Here is a 16,065-nt window from a genome sequence, read left to right as displayed (position 1 = left end):
GCTCTCTGGCTGTAGTCAATTGCCTTGCCTGGACAGCAAATTCTTCATTCTTCAGTTCAGGCCTGGGATCATGATGAAGGCAAAGTGTTAAAAACCCCCATCCCACCACTGCAGTTTTGTCCCATTTTGGCTCCCATTTACAAAATGCACACACAGAGCGACTATTGTGATGCCCTGATACTACTCTTTGCTAATTTTGTAATGGGGGAAGCCTCTTGGGGATTCTCAGAATGGTTTCTGTAGAGTGGCTGATGGCCTGACTAAACATACACTGTCTGGCCAAAGAAGAGCTGATGGAACTGAGTCATTCCCCAGAGTGCAGTCCATGCTCCTTTCTCAGCCAACACACAGCCTCTTTCATAATGTTCTACTGGCAGGAGCAATTGACAATACCAGGACAGCTTTGAGCCCAGTCTCAGCGCATCACAATGTAATGCTAGCTGTCAGTTTCTTTAAGAAAGCCACAGAGATGAAGGATTTGGGAGCACATTCCCATCAACATCTTAGGAGTAAATACAACAACATTTTCCTCTAAAAAAAAGACTATATATCAAAGCTCAATGGGAACAGAGAACAATGCATGCAGTGGTTTTCTTTCTGAACCAGATATATTTTTGCGGCTGTTCTGACCCCTTGTTGTTGGGTTCCATACTCCACCCTTGACTTGGTTCTCCCCACCCCTATTCTCTGTTAAGGCAAAGAGGTTTCCCAGAGAAGCAAAAATCCTCCCTCAGTGACTACATCCCTGCCTTTTCTCAATAGGGGGGAAACCAGAGAAAAGAGGGTTGGTCCCTTGCATCCTGACCTGCTTTCCCTAGAACAGTGTCAAAGAGCTCCAACGTGGGTAGAGTTCCCATTTCCACCTGCCAGCTGCTCTTTTTAGGATTTCAGGGATGTTGAATCAATTTCTTCAGCAGCATCCACTTAAGAATCTGTTCTTTGCCAACAGGACAGGGTAGGTGAGTTTGAAGCTATTTATCAATGCCATGTGCTTTGGGAGAAAACAAAAGACCTTGGGAATTAATTTATAAATTCTAAAGGTTATAGAAGGAAGGTTTTAAGAAGAGGAAGAAAAAAAATATGATGTCAAATACTCTATGAATTCATTCACATAGCCAGAATGATGGGAAAAGAGTGTTTCCATAGGCTACTTTAAAATACATTGCAGTCATGAAGTTAGCCATTGTTTCTAGAGAGTCAGGATGCCATCCACAAGGAGATTTTCTTCCCTTGAAGTTCCTCATGTCTTATACACAGAACCAATTATTTTAATGTTCTAGTAAACTAGCCGTTTTTCTTCTATTGAGCAATTAATCTTTTGGACTAAATAATACGTATGTTGCTTTAATACTGTGTTGAGGGTATTTACTTAAAATGACTATATATCTTTCCTGAGAGCCCAATCCCATGGGCCAGCTGCACCACCTGAACATGCGTTCTGGCAGCTGTGCGTGCTTTATGGTTGTCACAAAAGGCCACATGCCATAAAGCACAGGCAGTGAGTGGCCAGAGCCATATGACAGCATCCCCAGGAAAAGTCCTATAAATTAGCACAGGTGGCAGGCAGGCAGGGCAGAATGGGGCAGGAAGGAGGAATAGGGTGGAGACCAGGGTAGGGGAAGGTGATGTGTCAAGGCCAGGAAGGGCCGGTATCTGTAGTGGCTATGCCACTGATGTCCTATCACTTTTCATGGCCTCGATTCACCTTCCCGGGTCCACTTGGACTTTTCCTAGCAAAATCACAGGTGCAGGTCCAAATAGCAGCAACTGTTACCCTGCACATGCCTGATCTTGTCTGATCTCAGAGGCTAAGCAGGGTCAGGCCTGGTTAGTACTTGGATGGGAGACCGCCTGGGAATACCGGGTGCTGTAGGCTTATACCATAGTCTTTCGAGACTGAAGGTTGCCAACCAAGGTCCAAATAGTCTCATTTGGAGGCTCACCCCCAGGCAAAGGAATGAATTTTCCCTTACCAGAAAGAGACACCTGGGAACTCCCCTTGCAAATGCAGTGCATGTTCCTGTGGCACAGCTTCATTACTACGGGGTGGGGGAAATTAGAAAGGATTGGGCTATGAGTAACACCAATATTTATGGTAGGAAAAATCAATTTAAACTTGTATGTGCTGATCTGGACATCCTGTAGGGAAGCAGGGGGTCACCAAGAAAAACGAAATACTTTCCTCTTTCGTTGTGTCGTTGTGCACACAGATTGATCTGCGCTATTGAAGCCAATGGGGATTTCATGACATGAATGGGGAAGTGCCTATGGCGGTAGGACATGGAGTGTCTCAGGACAGCAGCCTGAAGTAGAATGTGCGTAGACATGGCAGCAATACCATTGACAGACAAGGCTTTCAATATGGAAACACTCCTGTAAAAATACAAACACAAATTTGCATAGATTAACTGAAATCTATAAATTAGCCTGGCATAGATTACCGATTACTATTTATCCGTATGTGTAAATATATAGAATTTCTTCCATGAATGATTTTAGACACTAGCAGCTAGAGAGGGTAATGCAGCTGGAAATATCCCCAACTCCTATGAAATATAATGGTGATGATCCTTGATTTGAAGAGAAAATGGAACCTTGTAATTTCCAGAGCAAGAGCTGCTTACAGTAGAAAGGCATGTTAGAAAAATAACTATATTTGCATGAGCTTTTAGAAAATAATGGCTTCCAAACAAATATCATGCAGTTGGTGAGTGGAATGGCATACACATTGTCATCTGAGAATGCTCAGTGTTTTCCTTTTCCTTCAGAGCAATCTTGTCTGCCACTGTTTGAAAGCTGCTTTTTTTTTCCTTACCTGATTTTCTTAGGTTTCATTCAGAGAAGGGGAAGAAGGAAATGAAGTGATATGGTGTCCTCTGAGAGTCATGAAAATAACACTAGACAAGAGAGCAAAAGCTGCCCCTGAAGGTATAACAGACTTTCACGAGGCAACTCATTTTCCTTCTATAGCTTATACCATATGCCATGCTTCCTTCAAGATGTTGACAATGTTGTGGTGAAATAGGTCATATGTTTAAAGTCTGGTTGAGTTCTTCTACTCTTTCAGTGCTTGGTTTGGGGGCTTTTCTGCCATTGACTTGTTTGGGGTCATTTAACAGCCCAATCCTTTTCCCTGCCACAGCATGCAGCTGTGACAAAACAGGCAAGCTATGGTGGGGGGGGGGCAGATCAGGAGCCTTGGGAGAGGCAAGGGAAAATATTTACCTCCCTGTAGTTGTAGTTGGTAACCTTCAGTCTCGAAAGACTATGGTATCGCGCTCTGAATGGTGGTTCTGGAACAGTGTCTAGTGTGGCTGAAAAAGCCGATTCAGGAGTGACAGTCCCTTCCACACCGGGAGCAAGTGCAGTCTGTCCCTGATCTGTCTCCCTGGCTATGGGCCTTCCTTCTTTGCCTCTTTGCCTCAGTTTGCTGGCCAAGTGTCTCTTCAAACTGGGAAAGGCCATGCTGCACAGCCTCCCTCCAAGCGGGCCACTTAGAGGCCAGGGTTTCCCACCTGTTGAGGTCCACTCCTAAGGCCTTCAGATCCCTCTTGCAGATGTCCTTGTATCGCAGCTGTGGTCTACCTATAGGGCGCTTTCCTTGCACAAGTTCTCCATAGAGGAGATCCTTTGGGATCCGGCCATCATCCATTCTCACGACATGACCGAGCCAACACAGGCATCTCTGTTTCAGCAGTGCATACATGCTAGGGATTCCAGCTCATTCCAGGACTGTTGTTTGGAACTTTGTCCTGCCAGGTGATATCGAGGATGCGTCGGAGGCAGCGCATGTGGAAAGCGTTCAGTTTCCTCTCCTGTTGTGAGCGAAGAGTCCATGACTCGCTACAGTACAGAAGTGTACTCAGGACGCAAGCTCTGTAGACCTGGATCTTGGTATGTTCCGTCAGCTTCTTGTTGGACCAGACTCTCTTTGTGAGTCTGGAAAACGTGGTAGCTGCTTTACCGATGCGTTTATTTAGCTCAGTATCAAGAGAAAGAGTGTTGGAGATCGTTGAGCCAAGGTACACAAAGTTATGAACAACCTCCAGTTCATGCGCAGAGATTGTAATGCAGGGAGGTGAGTCCACATCCTGAACCATGACCTGTGTTTTTTTCTGGCTGATCGTCAGTCCAAAATCCTGTAATCCTCCTGATTGCCATTGGGTCTCCTCAGACCTGTGCCAGCTGTTAAGCTGGTGCAAGTTCGAGTAGAGAAAGGGAGCATGTCAGAAGGGAATAGTTTACTGGCACAGGTCACACATGCCAGGACGCACTTGCTCCCTCTCCTGTCTTCATTTACCCCCCCTACCCTTCTGCCCAACCCACCATCTTACCTGTAAGGGTACTAAGGGCCCAGTGATATTGGGCCACTCTACCACTAGAACCTGCATTTCAGTGGTGCAGTGTGCTTTACTGTTGTCACAAATGGCAACACATCATTCTGCAGCCAGACCATTGCTGCAAGCAGCGAGCAGCTGCAGCCATGCACCAGTGATCTACTAATAACCCCTGGCATGTCAACATGGGGGATGGGCAAGAGGTAGAGGTGGGTGGAATGCAATGGAAAGTGGGAGGGAGAACACCAGGGCAAAGAGGGGGCAGATGAGGTTGGGAAGGGTGTGGTACCAGTGGCAGTGGTGCCTCTGACATCCTATCCCCTTTCCTTGCCTCAGTGCACCTACTCTGGACAAGGGAACAAATGTCTCCTCATCTGGAGGAGACTTCTGGGAGTCGTCCCTCCAGCAGGATGCAGCAGTCACTCCAATCGTGCACCAGCAGAAGGAATTGGACTGTAATTTACGTACGAGACAGGCTTATATTGAGTCAGGCCACCAATCCACTTTGCACAATACTGCCAACACTGACTGGCAGCAGCTGCTCAGGGTTCCATACAGCAGGGTTCTTCCCCAATCCTATCTGGAGATGCCAGGGATTGAATCTGGGACCTACTGCATGCAGAGTGGATAGTCTGCCACTGAGCTATGGTCCCTCCCCACACATGAACACGGGAGTAAGATTCCACCTTACAAGCCAGGTAAGTTGGTGGACTACCTGGGATAAAATAGCCTGGAGACCTAATGCTGATGCTGCCGGTCACAACTTGCATGAAGTTCCTAAATCTTTATGTGCCATAAGCCACTTGCTCTCAGTCAGTGGGCAATTATGCCTCTGCCCTAGGAGAATTGGGACGTGCCATCATTCTGTGGTCGTGTGTGGTTTTGAATATGCAGATTGACACACCAAGTGCTAAATGTGTGATTATCTGGAAGTGGGCTACATGCACATGTTCTTGTCCTAATGTACCGTTTGTAATTCTGGCAGAGTAACAGTTTCATGTGGCAGCTGTTGCTAGGCCCTCAAAAGGAAAATATGTTCGCTTTATGCTCATTCTCATGTGTTTTGCTTGAGGCACATCCAGAGCCTTTAATTTTAGATTCTCCCTTACTCTCTCAATCTCTCTGTGCATGTGCGTGTGTGTGTTTTAAAGAAGACAAATATTAAACATGAGAATATATATTTTTTTAAAAACTAGCTATTTGTGTATATAAGAATTAATAGATGAGATATTCTTTGTTCTCATTCTTATAGCACAGATTCTTATTGCAGTCATCCAACAGTTCCCACAACAATCATCTGGTGGTGCCACAAACACCTTTTGGAGAGAGAGAGAGAGAGCAGAAGTGCTATAGCCTAGTAGTATAGAACAGGGGTGGCCAAACCCAGGCCTAGGGACTACTTGCAGCGCTCAGGGACCTCCAATCCGGCCCGCCTCTGGCTCTCCGGAGACTTGCTGGGGCCCACACTGGCCCGATACAACTACTGTCAGTACAAGGCCGATAGTTTGACCTCTTGCGCACGCTGTGGGCCAAGGGCTCCCTCCACCTCTTGCTGTTTCACATCTGTGAAGCAGCAGTGGCAGCAAAGAAAAGGCTGGCCTTGCTTTGCACAAGTTCTTTTATAGGCCTTGAGCTATCACAAGACCTTCATTCTTTCATATAAGTTCCATCTCTAATATATTCATTTATGTAAATTTATTCAAATTTGAAATGCAAATTAATTCTTTATTTCCAGGCAACGCCTGCATTGGCTAGGTCATGTCCTGAGAATGGATGATGGCCGGATCCCAAAGGATCTCCTCTATGGAGAACTCGTGCAAGGAAAGCGCCCTACAGGTAGACCATAGCTGCGATACAAGGACATCTGCAAGAGGGATCTGAAGGCCTTAGGAATGGACCTCAACAAGTGGGAAACCCTGGCCTCTGAGCGGCCCGCTCGGAGGCAGGCTGTGCAGCATGGCCTTTCCCAGTTTGAAGAGACACTTTGCCAACAGTCTGAGGCAAAGAAGGAAGGCCCATAGCCAGGGAGACAGACCAGGGACAGACTGCACTTGCTCCCAGTGTGGAAGGGATTGTCACTCCCGGATTGGCCTTTTCAGCCACACTAGACGCTGTTCCAGAACCACCTTTCAGAGCGCGATACCATAGTCTTTCGAGACTGAAGGTTGCCAGGCCCCCAACACAGTGTCAGAGAGATGATGTGGCCCTCTTGCCAAAAAGTTTGGACACCCCTGATATAGAACACCTATTTGCAGGGCCATCCCTAGAAGGGAATAAATGGGACTTACTTCTGAGTAAACATGGATAGGATTGTGTTTGCTGTCCCTCCTTCTCTCTGACTCTGCCCAGCCTCCGCTACAGAACATGGCACCAACCAGCCCCAGCCGTCCCCTGCGCTTCTAACTATCATAGCTTCTGAAGCAGTTTCTCTCCACAGCACTTGCAGGTGGCAACAACACGGGGAGGCAAAAAGTGAAATGCAGCACTCTGCAGGGCCCCTCCAAGTGTGGGGCTCAGGACGGCTGCCCCAACTGCCCCCCGAAGGATGGGCCTGTTTGGCCTGCAGACTGTAGCATTTCCAGAAAGTGCTGGGAAAGGTGCTTGCCCCAAAGCCTGGACAGCTACTGCCACTCAGAGTGGACAACATTAAACCAGACAAATGAACTCACTCTGTATGAGACAGTTTCCTAAGCAGGGGAAAGGTTAGTGCAGAGGTTCTCAAACTGGGTGTTACGATGCTCCAGCCTTAGAAGCCCTGCCTCTGGCCCCTTAAGGGAATTGGAAAAGGCAGCAACATGAACCCCTGCTGCCAGGGACAGGAGGGTTGTTTTTTTTACTTACATGGAACCAGCACTGGAGTCCTGGGGGGGGGGGCCTCCAAATATCTAAAAATGAGAAAAAAACAGGCACTTCTCGTTTTGCAACAAAAACCGTAAGTTCCCTTTATTTTTAGATATTTGGAGGTGCGGGGAGCACTGTAGAAGGCTCCCTGGACCCCCCAGACCTCTCGGACCCCCAGGTCTCCAACGCTAGCTGCAGGTAAGTAAAGAAAAATCCCCTCCCATCTCCAACAACAGTGCAATCCTGGGGATCACGTTGCTGCCTTAGCTTCTCTCCCGCACACACTTACCTTGGTTCTCAAACTCCCAAGCAGTTTGAGAACCTCTGGGTTAGTTGTTAACTGACTGAGGGCCCAATCCTAAAGTGTGTACTGATGTGCACTATTGCAAACGTGCCAGAAGGCACCTTTGCAGGCCCTAGCGCTGGTGCTAGCCACTGGGTTAGCACTGATGGCTCCGCCACTTGGTGGTCATGCGGATGGCCAGGCAGCAGAGAGGTAGGTGGAGGCATGGGGGGAGGAGGCATTCCGGGGAGGGGGAAGGTGGGGAAAGGGCAGAGAAGAGGCGTACCGGAGGCGGGAGCAGGGCAGGAGGGAGATGGGACTGGTGGAGCTTTGCTCCACCAGATTGTGAACATCCGTGTCAGGCTAGCCCAGGGGTCGGCAACTTTAAACACTCAAAGAGCCATTTGGACCCGTTTTCCTGAGGGAAAAAAACCTCAGGAGCCACAAAACCCTTTTGACATCTAAAATGAAGATAATACTGCATATATAGGTTGGTTTTTTTTACCTTTATGCTCTTATAGGTCCCATTTTTATAATGTAGCCCCCTCTTGTAGCTTTTAGTTAGTTTTGTCATACATTCTTGTCCTGTGTTTTCAGACGCCTGGTCCTCTATGGTGTTTTGCCTGATTCCAAGGCCATTCTCTACCTGGAGAATTATGCCCACTTTAAGCAAATTAGCTCCCCTTCTTTCCCCCAACAAATGACCCTGGTTCTGCCCTGCACTCCTGCTGGACCCCACCTCCAGGGTAGCTCGCCTGTTCAACCTGCAGAGGTCCTCTCTCCTGCCAGCAGCCTCCCATCACTACAGCAGACCCTTGGTCCTCAGCAGGTCTTGGGCACAGCAGCCACACACCAAACTCCAGTGTCTCCAGCAGTCCATTAGTCACAAAGTCAGTCAGAGTATCCAGGGCAGAGTCCAAAGTCAATAAGCCAAGTCACAGTCCAAGGTCAGATTCCAAAGTAAGTCAGTCAAATCAGTCAGAGTATCCAAGTCAATAAGGCAAGTCTGTCTCCTCTCCAACCCACACCCCCCCCTTCCTACCTCAGGTGCTCCTTATATCCCTGAGGGCCCTATTGCCTTCAGATGGCTGCAGCTGTGCAGCACACTCTGCTGGATGCCCAGGCCTTACCCTTAAAGGGGCCACTGCTGACACCACATCTACCTCCTCACCAGATCTTCCAGGATTCCAATACATATGGCTGTTATGACATCTGCTTATCTTACATGGATACTAAAGAACCCCTCCCCCCCACCTTCCAGAGGCACCCTGCTGGAAGGAATAAGGACACAGACTCCAGAGGTGGGGAAAAGAAGAAGCCATAGGTGGGGGGGAGCCACAGGCCAGCTTCTACCCTGCCTGCCTGTCCTCCCTCACTCAGGCTGCAACCCTTTCCACACTATCCTGGGAGTAAGCCCCATTGACTACAATGGGACTTCTGAGCAGACAAGTTGGTTGGAGCTCTCAGGTTGTAGTCCTCTCCACACTTTCCTGGGAGGAAGCCTCACTGACTACTTGTGAGTAGACCTGCATAGGAGGGGGCTGAGGCTGCAGCCCTCCACACCTTCCTGGGAGAAAGCCCCACTGACTACAGCGGGGCTTACTTGTGAGTAGACCTGCACAGGAGGAGGCTGAGGCTACAGCCCTCCACACCTTCCTGGGAGGAAGCCCCACTGACTACAGCTTACTTGTGAGTAGACCTGCACAGGAGGGGGCTGAGGCTACAGCCCTCCACACCTTCCTGGGAGTAGCCCAGGGACTACATTGGGGCTTGCTCTCGAACAGACCTGCGCAGGTTCCCACTCACCCATCCTTGTGCTTGGCCTTGAGCAGGCTCCAAGGCTGCCATCCCAGGCACCCTTTCCTGGGAGTAAGCTTCATCTGCTGTAATTGGGCTTACAACTGAGTAGACACACATAGGAGCAGGCTCCAAGGCTGCCATCCCAGGCATCCTTTCCTGGGAGTAAGCTTCATCTGCTGTAATGGGGCTTACTACTGAGTAGACACACAGGATGTCTCCTTAGCTGTGGAGGAAAAGCCTCTCCTTGCACTGAGTGGGGACCTGCTCAGGGAAAGGCGGGCTGCATGGCTGAGAAGGAGGGCAGCTCAGGATTGGCTGGTGGTCTGCCAGTGAAGGGCCCCGAGCCATTCCAACAGAAAAAGCCAGGAGCCTGCTGGATGCTGATTAGCTGAGCCTGCTGGAGTGTTGAGGAAGGGAAAAACAGGGACCTTAAGCCTGCAGAGTGGGCAAAATTGAAAAGGGAAGCCAATGCAGAGCAGGTGGGGGTGAAGGGAGAGGAGGGCAGTGAGCGCAGGGGGCAGAGGGAAACAGCCTGCCCTCCCAACACAGGTGCCTCCTGTTACCCCCTTTGCCACTTTCACCGGGAGGAGCCGCAGCAGACAGCTGAAAGAGCCGCATGCGGCTCTAGAGCCGCAGGTTGCCGACCCCTGGGCTAGCCGCCCAACCCAGAGGCTCTAAATTCTATGCTGACCTAATGTTTAGGTCATCATAGAATTGAGTAGCTCCACTGTGGGGCTACTCGCTTTACCCAGGGGAAGGGGACAAGTCCCCTTCTCCCGAACAGGTGGCAGCAGCTGCCTTGGGTGCGTTGGATGCAGTGGCAGCCATCTTTGGCGCTGCTGCAGTCCTGCGCGCCAGACAGCTCAGGATTGGGCTGCCCGTGATTAAGGAAAATGATAAATGCTTGTATTTGTCTCATGCTGTAGCTTGGGAGTAAAGGTTCTGGGGCTGGAAAGGTTGGGAAGGCAACTGTGCCAGACCGGAATCTTATCCGAAAAGAAGAGGTAACGGCATGGTTCCCCAAGGAACAGGAGTGAGACCGCACATGCATATTCATCACTCAGTCGTGGCACCATCATGAGATGACTGGCATGCTTGGGAAAAAAATTGTAGATCAGATCCCATGGACACAGCTTCAATTTCACTTCACACTACATGAAACACAGTATTTGTCAACAAAGACAGTTCACACATTCAGTTGATCATGTTTCACAGTAAATGTTATAGCTTGGAAGCTCTAGCTCCGGAGCTTTTGGAAAGCTACATGTCCCTATTGTAGGGAAACACCTTTCTAAAAATTGCTAGCCAGTAAGTCCCCTTCCCTCGGAAAGAAAACAGCAAACAAGAGAGAATGAACTGCTCCTGCACTGTGAGTCCGAAATGTGGTTATACGACGAATATCTTGTAGTTAGATGGAGATGCTGGCAACTCAGCACTTTTGAAACTCATCCTGCTTATTTAAGTGTGTAACTAGGCACTTAGGAGCCTAATTTTAGGCCTCCAGCTTCTGAAATCTGGGTCTGTTTTGTCATTCACTTATCACAAGGGAATTTTTCTCTATCCAATTTTAAACCTGTTTCATAACAGCACTGCAGACATTGCATTTGTATAGATCGCTAGAGCCCTGGTAGTCTGTCATTGGAAAAAAGTAGAACTGCCTCATTTCAGGCTTTACACCACCACAGCGCAGGTTTTCATGCCATGCCTCTGGACAGAGCGGTGCAGTGGGAGGGGAAAAAATGGGTGCTTGAAATGAACCGGGGCCGATTTCTGCTCATTTGCTCATCATAGATACTGCAGGAAATATTTGTGATATGCCTGATGCAAAGATAAACAACTGGCTCCATTTGGAACTGGAGAACAGCCCTTCTGAGAGGGGAAGCTATACCTATCGACACCTATAGTTTGGTGAAACCGGTCTGGATTGCAGCGACATGTTGACTTCCCTGCTAGGTAGCATTTCTTGCTTGCAGTCTAGGACTATAATCCTCCACACAGGGTGCTTGAATTCCACTGACTTCAACGGGATGTAAACAGCCAAAGTGGATGCAGAATTACAGGTTTGGTTGCACACCGGCGATCTGCAGTCCAGTCTGTGATTTGCCACCAGACAGCCAACTGTCTAAGTCACCATGATAATAAAGGAGACAGCAGAGGGCAAAATGGCAACGATGAATCTCTCTGCCATGTCCAAATGAACAGCAATGGGCCTGTCATAACACAGTGTGTGTTGTCTTGAGGCCTGCTGGTTGCTGGGCAACCTTTTCAGTGAACTGCATGGAACTCACCAACGCATGTCAATTAGTGCTAGGAATTATAATCCTGCCTGGGCTTTAGCCTAATGGTAGGGCACATGCTTTGCATGTAGCTGGCCACAGGTTTAATTGTAGGCATCAAAGGAAAAATTCATGTCCACAACCCTGGAGGGCTACTCCTGTCTGTCTTGACACGACTATGTGAGGGTCAGTATCAGGCAGCTTCCTGTGAGGGAGATTACTGATGCAGTGACTGCCAATGTCATGGAGATACTATCCTCACTACTACACATGACATCTGAGTCACAGATGTCCAATTTATGGACAGCCACTTTGGCACTATTGCACAGTCGTGGTTGTTCTGATGCTTTTGTGCAGGCATGTTAGTGCTGGGCTGCAAGGTTTTTGACCTACGTATGTTCTGACTTCTGAACAGACCTCTGGAATTGAACCAGTAGGTATGTTGGAAATTTACGGCCCGATCCTATCCTCCCACCCCATCCCACCCAGTGGTGTGGCTACGCCAAAAAAGGTGAATACAGATCAGGAGACTTTGGAGGGAAAAGGGGATTTTCGCCTCTGTAAGCCCCTTGCTCTACAGTTGATTTCCTTGAACTTGCACCAGCATTGGTGGAAGTCCAATGAGAGAAAGGTGGGCGAGGCTGCCAAAGGGAGAAGAGGATTGCTGGTGGATCCACGCCCTCCTGCAGTCTCCCTGCCCTCGTTCTCCCCTCTCTGCCCCATTTCACCCCTTCTACTCCTGCCACTGCCTTACCTGCTCTAGTGGGTCCAGGGAGATCTGCCGACATCCCAGGAGCACTGCCACCTCTTGCAGCAGCTATTTTATGACAGCAGAACTCTGATGTAAATGGTTGCAGATGACAGCCCAATCCCTGATAGGATTTATCAGAGATACTATGGGATACTAAAAATACTACGGTATTTTTGTCCTGGAATGTCATGTTCTGGTCAAATGTGTCTAAATCATTCTCATCCCTGGATTTTCACATCCATTTTTTTGTGTGTGTGTCCCAGTTATTTGCGACTGACTATAACTAGACAACAAACTATAACTGGGCAACAAAACCTTCCATGTCTCTGAACTTCTCAGTGTTACATCATTTTACCTAGATTAGGTAACCAGTTTAAAAAGAGAAAGTGGGCAGAGCTTTTTTTTTTTTTTAAACAAATGTGGAATATCTTATGTAAAGATTACCTGTACAGATTACTGTTTTGCTGTTCATATTGTCTGAAGTTCTTTTTTTTAAGTGAATACATTTGGAAACAGAGTTTGATTATCTTCAGTTTGCTGGCAGCAACTAATCATGCTTACAATCCCATGTTCATAGCAACCTTATTATTCAGTGAATATTTCATTTCAATGCTAATTGCTGCCTTGAATTATATGCACATAAATAATAAAAAGAATAATTGGTTCATTGTTAGGAAACAATTTCAACCTTTTCCCAGACTCCTCCTTGTTTCAGTTTTAAGTAACAAGAATAGTTTCGTACATACTGGAATCACTTGATGTCAGGGTAGCATAATCAATACAAATTCAATTTCTTACAAGGAACTATTTGGTAATTGAGAATTACTACTACAGCTACTGATTAGCATTTATTTAGCACAATCAGTGTACTAGAAACTGTACAACATGCTGAATTAACTCAAGGATGATTCAGACATTATGTTGAAATGGGAACTACAGTACCACATTTCATCTATTTCTCTGCAACCGTGCTTGTAATGTCTGTTCTAAAATTTAAAAAAAAATTGATTTCATTCAGGTTGACTTTAAAGGCTTGTGCCAGATGATTTGCTCCAGCTCCCACAGAGTTTCCTGACTTGGGTCCAAATCCTAACCAACTTTCCAGTACTGGCATAGCTGTGCCAATGGGGCATGTGCAGTTGGGGGCAGTCATGGAGGCCTCAAGGTAAGGAAATGTTTATTCCCTTACCTTGGAGCTGCATTGCCCTTACCTTGGTGGCTGGAAAGTTGGTTAGGATTGTGCCCTTGTTGTAGCAGTAGTAGGACTTGTTGGGCCCTGTTTGAGGTCTATGGATATGGGTCACCCACAGATCTCTTGCTACATCATTCCATGGAGGTCTGGAGATCCTAAATCCCATCAGGCTTAGTGCAGCAACAGTGATGAGATGTGTGTATCTGCAAGATACTCTATAACTGTTAAATGCCAGAAAGTCGAGAAGGTGAAAGTTGGTACTAATCTTACTCACCAACTAGCCCTTTGAATGCCCTTTGGGGGGATAAAGTGCAGTATAGAGAAATAGAGGGATAACATGTACTATGTTAATTCTGCTCCTATGGGGCAGTACAAATACAGGACAGAAAAATAGTGCAAGTATTATGGGGAAATACAAGAATACTTTTGTACTTCTGTGATGTGGTCTCTGCTTGACATAATATGAAAAGAAATGCAAGACAAAGCTTAAATACAGCCTTTGGTAATTAGAACTGAATCTTGCGTTATTTACTGGCTCACTAGTTACATCATTTGGAGAGTAATGGAAAAAGAAAACCTACAGTAACGCTAATCTTAACTCCCAAGAAGACTTCTAGAAGTGCTAGGTTTCCTCAGGTTGATCTATTACTTTTCCCCAACCTCAGCTTCAGGATAGTTCTTTCTATCTGCTGAGTCTCATCATGTTGGCAACCTTCAGTCTCAAAAGACTATGGTATCGCGCTCTGAAAGGTGGTTCTGGCACAGCGTCTAGTGTGGCTGAAAAGGCCAATTCGGGAGTGACAGTCCCTTCCACACCGGGAGCAAGTGCAGTCTGTCCCTGGTCTGTCTCCCTGGCTATGGGCCTTCCTTCTTTGCCTCTTTGCCTCAGTCTCTTGGCCAAGTGTCTCTTCAAACTGGGAAAGGCCATGCTGCACAGCCTGCCTCCAAGCGGGCCGCTCAGAGGCCAGGGTTTCCCACCTGTTGAGGTCCACTCCTAAGGCCTTCAGATCCCTCTTGCAGATGTCCTTGTATTGCAGCTGTGGTCTACCTGTAGGGCGCTTTCCTTGCACGAGTTCACCATAGAGGAGATCCTTTGGGATCCGGCCATCATCCATTCTCACGACATGACCGAGCCAACGCAGTCGTCTCTGTTTCAGCAGTGCATACATGCTAGGGATTCCAGCTCGTTCCAGGACTGTGTTGTTTGGAACTTTGTTCTGCCAGGTGATGCCGAGGATGCATCGGAGGCAGCGCATGTGGAAAGCATTCAGTTTCCTCACCTGTTGTGAGCGAAGAGTCCATGACTCGCTGCAGTACAGAAGTGTACTCAGGACGCAAGCTCTGTAGACCTGGATCTTGGTATGTTCCGTCAGCTTCTTGTTGGACCAGACTCTCTTTGTGAGTCTGGAAAACGTGGTAGCTGCTTTACTGATGCGCTTGTTTAGCTCGGTATCGAGAGAAAGAGTGTCGGAGATTGTTGAGCCAAGGTACACAAAGTCATGGACAACCTCCAGTTCATGCGCAGAGATTGTAATGCAGGGAGGTGAGTCCACATCCTGAACCATGACCTGTGTTTTCTTCAGGCTGATTGTCAGTCCAAAATCTTGGCAGGCCTTGCTAAAATGATCCATGAGCTGCTGGAGATCTTTGGCAGAGTGGGTAGTGATAGCTGCATCGTCAGCAAAGAGGAAGTCACGCAGACATTTCAGCTGGACTTTGGACTTTGCTCTCAGTCTGGAGAGGTTGAAGAGCTTTCCGTTTGATCTGGTCTGGAGATAGATGCCTTCTGTTGCAGTTCCAAAGGCATGCTTCAGCAGGACAGCGAAGAAAATCCCAAACAAGGTTGGTGCAAGAACACAGCCCTGCTTCACTCCGCTTCGGATGTCAAAGGGGTCTGATGTGGAGCCATCGAAGACAACAGTGCCCTTCATGTCCTTGTGGAAAGATCTGATGATGCTGAGGAGCCTGGGTGGACATCCAATCTTGGGGAGAATCTTGAAGAGGCCGTCTCTGCTGACCAGGTCGAAAGCCTTCGTGAGATCTATGAAGGCTATAAAGAGTGGCTGTCGTTGCTCCCTGCATTTCTCCTGCAGTTGTCTAAGGGAGAATACCATATCAGTGGTGGACCTGTTGGCTCGGAATCCACACTGTGATTCTGGATAGATGCTCTCTGCAAGTACCTGGAGCCTCTTTAGTGCAACTCGGGCAAACAGTTTTCCTACAACACTAAGGAGAGAGATGCCGCGGTAGTTGTTGCAGTCACCCCTGTCACCTTTGTTCTTGTACAGCGTGATGATGTTTGCATCCCTCATGTCTTGAGGTACTCCACCTTCTCTCCAGCAAAGACAGAGGATTTCATGCAGCTCAGTGACGATAATCTCTTTGCAGCACTTTAGGACTTCAGCAGGGATGCTGTCTTTTCCAGGTGCCTTGCCAAAGGCAAGGGAGTCCAGGGCCACGTGAAGTTCTTCTAGGGTTGGTTCACTGTCAAGCTCTTCCAGCACAGGCAGGCAATCAATGTTGTTCAGTGCTTCTTCGGTGACTACATTTTCTCTGGAATATAGCTCAGAGTAGTGCTGCACCCA

The 16,065-nt window shown here is 47.9% G+C and overlaps 1 pseudogene; it reads left to right on the top strand.

The window, feature by feature from the left end:
• Positions 1 to 1,756: 1,756 nt before the first annotated feature.
• LOC136637728 (5S ribosomal RNA) lies at positions 1,757 to 1,876 on the top strand (annotated as a pseudogene).
• Positions 1,877 to 16,065: the final 14,189 nt, after the last annotated feature.

The sequence above is a fragment of the Tiliqua scincoides genome, chromosome 1 (genome assembly GCF_035046505.1).
Source record: "Tiliqua scincoides isolate rTilSci1 chromosome 1, rTilSci1.hap2, whole genome shotgun sequence".
NCBI classification, from domain to species: Eukaryota; Metazoa; Chordata; class Lepidosauria; order Squamata; family Scincidae; genus Tiliqua; species Tiliqua scincoides.
The sequence above is the reverse complement of the archived record's forward strand: the minus strand, read 5'-3'. Positions and strand labels throughout refer to the sequence as shown.